Genomic DNA, 11,785 nt, shown 5'->3' with positions numbered 1-11,785 from the left:
TGTCTGTCCTTCTACACTGTAACTACTCTACTGCTATGTGCTGTCTGTCCTTCTACACTGTAACTACTCTACTGCTATGTGCTGTCTGTCCTTCTCTTCGTGTCTCTGTGAGTGATAAGGGCATAAAATGAATGACAGGCAGTTCAGTGCAAGGGTAAATGGATTTATTTTATCTGTCCTTGTGTCCCATCACCCAGATACAAATCAGATAACCCCGGTTTTCAGGGGCATCAGCAAAGATTCCTTGGATTTGAATGAAGATGGAGTAGGAGACAGCAGTTTTTACTGGATCAGATGCTTTCCCCCGGTGTTATAATAATATATAACAATTATAATATATAATTATAATAATAGATTTATTTTGCTTACTGTCAATTCCCAAAGCCCTCTATGCTTTTTTGTGGGCCAGGCATAAAGCTCCGTGGTAGAGCACTGGCTGGACACATGCCCTGGGTTCAATTTCTAAAGCCAAGAAAGTTAACATTATTTTCAAGCACAATAAAATGCTGATTATATAATCAACCCTAAAGCTCAAAGGCCACAGCAGGCTCCTGCTAGGAGCAGAGTTCGCTGTTCCTGCCTGCATAACTGCTTTTATTGTTTCCTGCACCGTATTAGGTTTTATCTGCTTCCTTCAAAGACATTGCCATGAACTACTTTTTCAATCATGAGACATACAAATAATCAGAAATACTCTTTAATATTAGTAATCACATTTTTGGCAATTGTGTCTATGCTAAACAAGCATAATTCCGGGTAATAAACTTAGTGTATTTTAAGGCATTACTTTGAGATATTTTTAAAGCCTTTAAGTCAACATTTAATTCAATATAATATATACAGGTACCAGCAAGAGGGTTTCCTGCAGATAGGCTGCTCCATTACCCCTATCCCAACCATCAGACCCTGCAAGCTCAAATCCAACCCCGCTCCCAAACTTGCCTACGCCTCTCCCGCAACTTCAGTGGAACTGTGAAACACAGCCTGTTACTACACAGCTACACAGAGAGGACCAAGAAGTGAGTGACCAGCCACCAGGTAGGACACCCCACTCTCAGTGGCAGTACAGAGTAGACCAAGAACAGTTCCCAAGACACAGACACTCACTGCAAGGATTGGACCAAGATATAAAGACACTACTGGCAACAATTGAAGGAAGAGATGGGTAGGCACCAATTTAATAATTTATCCAACTACCTAAAAAGCAACATAGTTAACACCAGAACCCACTGGTCATATAACAGGAAGATTTGATCATCCAAACCCATAAGAAACATAAGAAAACACTTTTAAATGTAGCTTTATGAAGATGATGGAGCATCTATTCCCCAAATACAAAAGCACCCACATATGCAAAAGAAATATTACTAAAGCTTAAACCACACATCAAACCCCAAACCCTAATAGTAGGAGACTTCAATACCCCACTCTCCAAAATGGACCAGCCACCCAAATAGAAACCTAAAAGAGAAATAAGAGAACTAAAAGACATCATGACTCAAACGGAAGTAACAGACATCTACAGAACATTCTGCCTAAACTCAAAAGAATATACCTTCTTCTCAGCACCCCATGCAACCTTTTCTAAAATTGATCACATGCTCAGTAACAAAGCAAACCTTAACCGATACAAAAAATTGGAGTAACCCTGTGTATCTTATCAGGTCACCATTGTTTAAAGTTAGAATTTAACAACACTACTCTCAGAAAGCCTACAAACTCGTGGTAATTGATTAGTAAACTAGGGAACCATCCTTAGGTAAAGGAAGAAATAGAGAAATTAAAGACTTTCTAGAATTCAACCAAAATGAAAGCCCAATGTACCCAAACTTATGGCACACTATGAAAGCAGTGCTAAGAGGAAAGTTCATAGCACTAAGTGCCTACATAAAAAAAAATAGAGAAAGCTCACACTGGTGACTTAACAGCACATCTGAAAGCTTTAGAACAAAAGAAGCTCTAGACCTGCAAGGAAATAAAAGCTATCATCAAGAGTTTCCCAAAACAAACAAACAAACAAACAAACAAAAAACCCTCAGGTTTGGTTGGTTTCAGTGTAGAATTCTACCAGAACTTTCAGGAAGAGCTAATACTTATATTCCTCAAAGTGTTCCACATAATAGAAACAGAAGGAACATTGTCAAATTCTTTTTATAAGGATACAGTTACCCTGATACCAAACCACAGAGAGACTCAACCCAGAAAGCAAATTACAGACCAATCTCATAAATATAGATTCAAAAATACTCAATAAAATACTGGCAAACCAAATCCAAGAACATAAAAAAAATTATCCACCATGGTCAAGTCAGCTTCATTCCAGAGATGCAGGGGTAGTTCAACATACAAAATCCATCAATGTAATCCACTATATAAATAAACTGAAAGAAAAAAAAAAGCATATGATAACCTCATTAGATGCTGAAAAAGCATTTGACAAAATCCAACATCCCTTCATGATAAAGGTCTTGGAGAGATCAGGGAAACAAGGAACATAGCTAAATGTAATAAAAGCAATATACAGCAAGCCAACAGCCAACATCAAATTAAATGGAGAGAAACTCAGAGGAATCCCACTTTTAATGAACTGGCTGTGGCTCAGAGGTTGCTTCGACAGGACAGACCATTACATTACTTTGCCCTCTGTTCTGACAATACCGTAAACAGATGTAAGAGACACCAGACAGTCCCATACCACAAACACCAGACATGTGCTACGACAGCTTTCTCAGGTTCTCCCCAAGCTGACGCCCACAAATAAGCAGGAACCAGTCTTGAGAATCCACCGCCCCGATTCCTTTAACCTGTTGTACCTAACCCCCTACCTTTTTATTATAAAAAAAAAAGAGATAGGAATGAAATGATCTGTCTGTCCCTTTAAGAGACAACCCCCCCCCCTTCCCATCCATTGCCAGGGCAGGCAAATCTTCCTTCCTGCCTGTAGCCTGAGTCTTTGCCCTTCTGTCTGTCAAACTGTCTCTCTCCCTTCTCACCACTTCTCCCCTTCCCCCCTCTCTCTCTGCTTTTGTCCTTCCTTCCCTTCCTCCCCCTTTCCCTTTCCATCCATAACCCACTAAATAACTAAATAAATACCCACTTTCTCTGCATGGTGTGCCTATTTGTCTTGGTCATTCACTCACCATGCGGCTCCCTGCCTGGGACCTAGCTGCCTCTGTGGCCTGCTGTGGTCTCAGGACCCATTGCCCACTGCCTGTCCCCTAGTGTTTCTGCCACTGTGCCCCTTGAGGACAGTGCAGCATTTTTATTTAAAACAAAACTTTAGTGCCTGAGACTCAGAAGGTTCTCCAACCCCTCTCAGAGAAACATCACCTTTCACAATAGCCACAAATAACATAAAATATTTTTTTTGGTAACACTAACCAAAGAAGTGAAAGACCTGTTCAGCAAGAACTTTAAGTCTTTGAAGAAAGAAATTCAAGAAGATACCAGAAAATGGAACGATCTCTCATGCTCTTGGATACGTAAGATCAACATAATAAAAATGGCAATCCTACCAAAAGCAATCTATAGATTCAATGCAATCCCCATCAAAATCCCAACACAATTCTTCACAGAACTTGTAAGAACAAGACTCATTCTCATATGGACAAACAGAAAACCCAGGATAGCCCAAACAATACTGTATAATAAAGGAACTTCCAGAGGCATTGTCAGCCTATTATAAAGCTACAGTAATGGAAACAGCTTGGTTTTGACATAGAAACAGAGAGGTTGACCAATGGAATTGACTCGAAGACCAAGATATTAATCCACACACCTATGAACATCTGATTTTTGACAAAGAAGCTAAAAATATACAATGGAAAAAAGAAAGTATCTTCAAAAAAATGGTGCTGGCATAACTGGATGTCAACTTGTAGAAGAATGAAAATAAATCCATATCTATTCCCATACACAAATGGATTAAAGACCTCAATATAAATCTGACCGCAGTGAACTGATAAAAGAGAAAGTGGGAAGTAGCTTTCAATGCATGGGCACAGGAGACCACTTCCTAAATATAACACCAATAGCACAGACACAGAGAGCAACAATAAATAAATAGAAGCTCCTGAAACTGAGAAGCTTCTCTAAGGTTAAGGATACAGTCAATAAGACAAAAAGGCAGCCTACTGAATGGGAAAAGATCTTTACCAATTCACATCAGACAGAAGACTGATCTCCAAAATATATAAAGAACTCAAGAAATTAGACATCAAAATTTTAAATAACTCAAGTTAAAAAAATGGGGTACAGAACTAAACAGAGAATTCTCAACGGAAGAATCTCAAATGGCTCAAAGACATTTATGGGAATGTTTAACATCCTTAACCATCAGGGAAATGCAAATCACAACAACTCTCAGATACCATCTTACAACTGTCAGAAAGGCTAAGATAAAAAATACCAATGATAGCTTATGTTGGAGAGAATGTGGAATAGAAAAAACACTCCTCCATTGCTGGTAGGATTGCAAACTTGTACAACCACTTTAATAATGAGTATGGTGGTTTCTCAGAAAATTGGGAATCAACCTACCTCAGGACCCGGCAATACCACTCTTGGGCTATACCCAAAAGATGCCCAATCACACTACAAAGACATTTGTTCAGCTATGTTTATAGCAGCATTATTTGTAATAGTCAGAACCTGAAAACAACCTAGAAGCACCTCAACCAAAGAATGGACAAAGAAAATGTGGCACATTTACACATTAGAGTACTATTCAGTAGATAAAAAAAATGTCATCTTGAAATCTGCATGCAAATGGACTGAACTAGAAAAAAAAAAACCATCCTGAGTGAGGTAACCCAGACCTAGAAAGATGAACATGGTATGTACTCATAAGTAGATACTAGCTATAAAGCAAAGGATATTGAGTCTATAGTTCATGATCACAGAGAAGCTAAGTAACAAAGTGAACCCTAAGAAAAACATACATAGATCCACCTGCAAAGAGGAAATAGACATAATGCCTGACAAAATTGGGAGCATGGTAGTGGGAGAAGTAGGGAAGGGCAGAAAGGGAAGATGAGGGAAGAAGGGGAGGGGGAGGAGAACTTGAGGGAATGGGATAGTAGAGATGGAGAAAAGACAGAGATGAGAGCAATAAAGAGATACTTTGTTTGACGGAGCCATGATGGGGCTAGCAAGAAACCTGGTGCTAGAGAAATTCCCAGGAATCCACTAGGATGACCCCAACTAACACCCTAAGCAATAGAGGAGAGGGGGGTCTTCTGAACTAGCCTGGCCCTGTAGTCAGACTGATGAATATCTTAAATATCACCATAGAGCCTTCATCCAGCAACTTATGGAAACAGAGGCAGAGTCCTGCATCGGAGCACTGGACTGAGCTCCCCAAGTCCAGTTGAAGAGTGGGAGGAGTGAGAATATGGGCAAAGAGGGCAAGACCATGATGGGGACACACACTGAAACAGTTTACCTGAGCTATTGGGAGCTCACCAACTCCAGCCACACAGGGCAGAAAACAGCATATGTCCAAACTAGTCCCTCTGAATGTGGGTAAGAGTTGTATGGCTTGGGCAGACTTCGGGGCCACTGGCACAGTGGCACCAAGATTTATCCCTACTGCTTGTACTGGCTTTTTAAAAACCTATTCTCTTTGGATAGATACCTTGCTCAGCCTGGATATATAGGGAGGGCCTTGGACCTTCCTCAAGCAATGTGCCTTACCCTCTCTGAGTAGTGGATGAGGGATGGGGTGGCAGAGTAGGTGAAGGGAATGGGGGGGGTGAGAACTGGGATTGGTATGTAAAATGAAAAAAAGATAGTTTGTTTTCTTTTTTAAAAAAATTAAAAAAAACAAGTAGAAAAATAAATAAAATGGTAATGATAATTCCTGCCCTACAAAAAATATAATGTATACAGACCTGCTACATTCAAAAATAATAAAATTATCCTTATAGACAAACAATTGTTTGTAATTGTAAAACCTCAGTAGCGATGTTGTCCTCTTCTTTTAGAAATGTTGGTGGCTAACACAGATAACAGGTTGACAGTTTCATCCTAAGAACTGAGTCCAGTCTGTGTAGTCAGCACACACAGAAGGACGATGCCACTTGAAATATGGCAGCTCTGTGGACGATTCAATCCCATTTCCAAACTGTCAAAGCTCACAGCTTCAGAAAGCTGCTCACATTTCCCAGGCAGAAACCTCTTCAGTTTCCCTCTTGTCTCTCAGTTTATCGCAAGTGCTTCATGTTGTACTGGCAGGAATTTTTACATTTTGCTGTTGTAGTTATATTGCTGCCATCTATTATTTTTTTCACATGGTCTCTTTATCAATAGTCAGCTTTGAGGTAGGAATAAAGAAGTCCTCTCTGTCACTGTGCTCTCCCAGGGTGCCTTGACAAGACTCTGATGCAAAAGCTGTGTTCCTTTTCGAGAGTGTTGTCCATCACAGCATTCACAAACCCCTTGTTTCTGACAGAAGGACAGACTAACAATTTGCTGCAACCATCTACCCACTACTGTTTTGAAGAACAACTGAAACCAGAATGCTACAAAATGTCAACATTTCATATTAACAATGGATTATAAATGACGCCCGAGGTCTCAACCTCTATGACTAAAACGCAAAGCTTGTGCGCAGCCTGTCTTAGAATGCAGTCACAATCCTCCTGCTTCACAAAGGCAAGCTCGGCTCACATATTGATGACATCATTGTAGCACCTGTTTTATACATAAATCACCTTTTCATCTTCCAGCTGTTTCTTTGTTATTGGTGTTCTTGGTGCTGCGCTGCAGCCTGTGAGTTAAATGATGACAGGCGACTGTAACAGTGCTGCCTTCAGCTTGTTATGGGTTTTTCTTTTCAAGGTCAAAGCATTCCAGTCTGTCAGGAAAGCTACTCTGTGGGGATCTTATTTTTTTATAACTTCTATTTCATTTTAATTCCCAGACATGTTTAAAATTCTAATCAGAGTGTGGAAAGCCACATTTCAATCCAATAAAACACAGTGAATCAAATAAATTAATTCATCTACCATTATTTTGTTCCTGTTTATTTTATAACCCATCAACAAAAAGCTATTTTTGCAATCTCATTAGATTTTTCAGAGATAGTTACCTGAAATTAAAAATTAGGGAAAGGTTTATCTCTTTTTCTTTTCCTTCCTGTCCCTGTGCCACCCTGTAAGGACGTAGTTTCTCACATCCTTTGTAATCCATCCTTGTCAGTTTCCATGGTAGAACAAAGAGAAAGTATCTTCATCAATCACCCTTCATTAACCACTCAAATGTTCACTTCATGAACACTAGCCAAACATCCCAACCTGTGACAAGCTAAGAGCTTCATATCTAATTTAAAAATATCAATTTGGTAAGGAGATAAATCCATAAGTAGGTTTTGTTAATGGTAAGTGTTGGTCATCTGTGACTGGCCACCAGTGGGTTCAGAGACAGGAACTGGATGCCACCACTTCTGTCCCTGTGTCCGCACTGCTGACTGCCACGTGCTGAAGCTGATGGGACAAAGGTTCCCATAGTGCAGGAAGAGTGCAAGTTTAAAGATCCAAATCCAAAACAGCAAGGCAACATGAAAAAGAAAGATATTGACCCTATGAGAAGATATTGATGGAGGAAAAATAAACAGTATGAAGAATTATCAAAGTTGTAGATTTTCAAAAAGTGGAAGCAGAATTTGTATTTAAACTCATCCAACCAAACCCAGTTCTGAAGGAGAGCAGCTATCGTGGTGGAACATAACTCGCCGGGATAGTGAGAGGCACAGCCTTAATAGCTGTGCTAGATGCCTCCTGGCTTTCCCCAGAAGTCCTTTAGGATGTGGTCAATGCACTTCTTCCTGCCTGCATTTGATGGAAAGAGTCAAATAATGTTCAGAGAACAAAAAGCATGACCACAAGTACAAAAATCAACCTGTCTGCACTGCTGAGATAAACACTCTGAATAAGCCAACTAGGGTATTTCTGATGTACAATATCAGAGCTGTTCATTAAAACTTTGTTGTAAAGCACTTATAAATAAAAAAAGTTACACGCTGATTTTTTTAAGAACATTTATTTATTATTTATACAATATTCTCTCTGCATGTATCCTGCCGACCAGAAGAGGTCACTAGATCTCATTAAAGATGGTTGTGAACCACCATGTGGTTGTTGGGAACTAAACTCAGGTCTTCTGGAAGAGCAGCCAGTGCTCTTAACCTCCGACCCATCTCTTCACCTCCCAACTCACTGAATTTAACCAGACCCAAAGTAAATAAATCTCAGTGAACTTCTATACAGTTAGAATTCTGCAGCTGAGAAGCTTCTTCGAGTGTACACTGCCTCTATCAAATATAGTGTTATGGACTTATCTACCACTAAAATACCAATAAAAATCCATGGTAGCACTGAAACTAGAAAACCAATTAGCTTTATGTCCTCATTAATGACTCACCTGACCTTTACCTGAATTCAGTCTTTCGTCATCACCTAATTGTATCATTTCTTGTTCTTTTTCCTTTTTGTCACTCTGTATCTATGAACACATTTGTTTATATACATACATATATATTATAGGCTAGGATCTGCATTTAAGGGAGAACATGGGCTTCTTTTTAATTTTAGAGATTGAGTTACCTTGCTTAATATTATATGTGCCTAGTCTTTTAGTTTTCCTACAGTTAATTTTCTTTTCCTTTAGAGAAGAATAGTATTCCATTTTATATACATACTAGACTTTCATTATTCAATCATTCATTCATGGAAAACTAGGTTATTTGTTTTCTTTGCTATAGTGTATATGTCACCAATATCACTAACTAGAGAATAAATTATGAAGGAAAAAAGCAGCAAATTGGATCTAATTTCTGATTGCTAATTTGCCTTGAGATGATTGATTCATTATAGTAATATTTTGTCTGTGATCTAACAAACATAGCTTGCCTGAAGATCAGAGTGCAGAGTGAGCTACTAGTTAGCCATAGAGACCAGGCAGTGATGGCATACACCTTTAATCCAAGCACTTGGGAGGCAGAGGCAGATGGATCTCTATGAGTTTAAGGCCACTCTGGGTTACATAAGATCTATTCAATATAAGAGTATAGAGCCAGTCGGTGGTGGCTCACACATTAATCCTAGTACTTGGGAGTCACAGGCCTTTAATCCCAGAACTAGGGAGGTTGAGACAAGAAGGGATATAACTGGTTAGAGAGAGGAATGTAAGGTAGGAGGAGACAGGAGCTGAGATGCAGTCTGAGGCTTCATAGAAAAAGGCAGTCTGAGCACTCATAGAGACTGGATTGCCTTTTTAGTCTGAGCACTGGTAGAGGTAAGAGCTCCCTAGTGGCTCGCTGCTCTGCTTCTCTGATCCTTCAGCTTTTACTTGCTAAAAACTGACTTCTGGTTGTTACTATTAAGAACTTTTAGAATTTGTGCCACAATACATTATGTTTAAAAATACAGATATGTCTATAACTTCGGACTGAAGTATGATACAACAGATAAAAATAAGTGGCACCAACCCCAGGCATATAAACTGTTACTTGAAAACAATGAAGTTTTATAAATTAGTGTATTAGATTAGAGAGGAAAGATTCCAGGGATTTGAGGGAAAACCTGGGTTTAGCACAATGTCCTGCCTCGATCCACCATATCAACCCAGGTAAATTTTCTTACCTTCTCTGACCCAGTCTCCCTCTTGGCCTATGTGTGCACACACAGTGAGGAAAGTCCACCTCAATCTCAGGGCAACTGCTGACCTGCTTACTGCACACACTTGGCATGCAGACCGAAATGTCTTGGATTCTTTTCATTGTTCTGTCCCCGGAAAATCTATAGCTGCTTACTGCACAACTCATGCTTGATTTGCCCTTCTTGTTTATAGGGCTAACCTAGGAGAAGTGTCATTTCTTTAGGGTAGACCCAAGCACAGACGGAAACATCACACCAGTTCTGCCATCTGTTAATTTGGTTACATTCTTTCTCTGTTGACTCCTAGGTAAAATCAAATATCTATTTTATCTCCATTCTTCTATTTAATCCTACACATTTTCTACAGAATAAAACCAATCACTGCAAGAGTAAATATTTATTTATTATTTTATTCCTCGTATTAGTCATGTAATCATTCCTTGTCTTTCAAGAGCTAATTGCTCTTCTGTTCCCTACTGAGTTCTTTAAATCCCAGTGCCTGCTCCAAACTGACTGGGCAGAAAGACAGTTCCTTTATCTCATTGTGCCTCGCCCCAATGCAAATTGATTCGAGGGTGTCTTTAGAATAAAAACAGCTGGATTCGCTAAAGCTATTTATGAGTTGAGTTTCCTGAGCTTAATTTTGATTTATAAGTACTGAAATTAAACTGGGCACTCTCACTGCTTCAAAGGGTAGCTTTGATTTCACCAGTGCAGTAGAAAAGCGAAGGCTATTTACTAACATATTGTGGCTGTGACATTTTAGCTTGGCAAGGACAAGGAAAGAGAAGATTGAATCCTTATATTTCTACTTAAGATTCATTTAAAGACATAACTGTATTTGAGGTGAATCAGTTTATAACTGTTAGTTTGTGTTGCTTGTGTAGATGCTCAGGCAGTGCTGCTGCCCTTCGGCATCTACCTGGTCCTCTCCATTTCAAACAACCCTGAGCCAGAGACATCCTGCTAAGCACACAGAACAGGGCCCTTGCTCATAGAAATTGCCATATTTATCTACTCAGAAGTTGAGTTGACAAAGAGATTTGCTTTTCTTTTCTCTCTTTTGGGTAAGTGGTTTACAGGTCACCTGACTTAATTCCTTCCTATCAATAATAGCTTCAATCATATATTTAGCCACAGATAGATGTGATTAAAGAAAGGCACTATGCAAAAAGGGAAGTAGAAGTTGAAGTAATAAAATGAATTAAATATATTGCAGTTATAAAAAAGGGTTACATCTAATACACAGTAAAAGTCACCAATGTAATGTAGAGAGAAGAGTTGAAGAGAGTCAAGAATACATCGCAAACCTATGGTTACATGGATTCATTTCTCAGGACTCAGTTTTACTGGTATTCAAATGGAATGTGGGATAGTGCTGACCAGTGCGGCTGTAGAGATATTAAAAGGCAGTATATTAGGTGTGGTTTTGAAAAGCATAAAAGTAGTCTCTGTATGAGAAGACAATAAGAGTTGAAATGTGCTCAATTCTTCCCTGCACCTAGGTGACTGGCACTATTTTAAATCTCTTTGGTTACATTAAATATGGGAAAAGTGATCTGTAAATAAGCAATATGATAAAGGAGAGCTAGAACTGCCAGCCTGGGTCTTAGACCTTATGTCTTCATTATTAGAAAATTATAATTTGGTAAAGAAGGTGGTAGTTGCCAGGTGATGGTGGTGCACACTTTTAACACCAGGACTTAGGAGGCAGATTGTCCACTCAGGTGGATCTCCATGAATTCAAGGCCAGCCTGGTCTACAGAGCTAGTTCCAAGACAGTCACGTCTACACAAAGAAACCCTGTTTCAAACAAAAACAAACAAACAAAAAGAAAAACAAAAAAAAAGAAGGAAGGTGGTAGTTGGTACATGAAAGGTAAAGACCCCAAGACATTCGTGTATACCAGGTACAAGAAACTGTCCCTGCATCTGCATCCAGGGTTTTTCTTTTAGTTCCTAGCATTGTGTTTGAATGTATCAAAGCAGGTCTCAGAAATGAGAGCACACCTCAGAGCTAAAATCAGTCCTTGGTCAGTCACACTCTGATATTCTTCTTCTTCTTCTTCTTCTTCTTCTTCTTCTTCTTCTTCTTCTTCTTCTTCTTCTTCTTCTTCTTCTTCTTCTTCT

Source organism: Microtus ochrogaster, linkage group LG3 (genome assembly GCF_000317375.1).
Source record: "Microtus ochrogaster isolate Prairie Vole_2 linkage group LG3, MicOch1.0, whole genome shotgun sequence".
NCBI classification, from domain to species: Eukaryota; Metazoa; Chordata; class Mammalia; order Rodentia; family Cricetidae; genus Microtus; species Microtus ochrogaster.
This window is presented reverse-complemented; position numbering follows the sequence as displayed.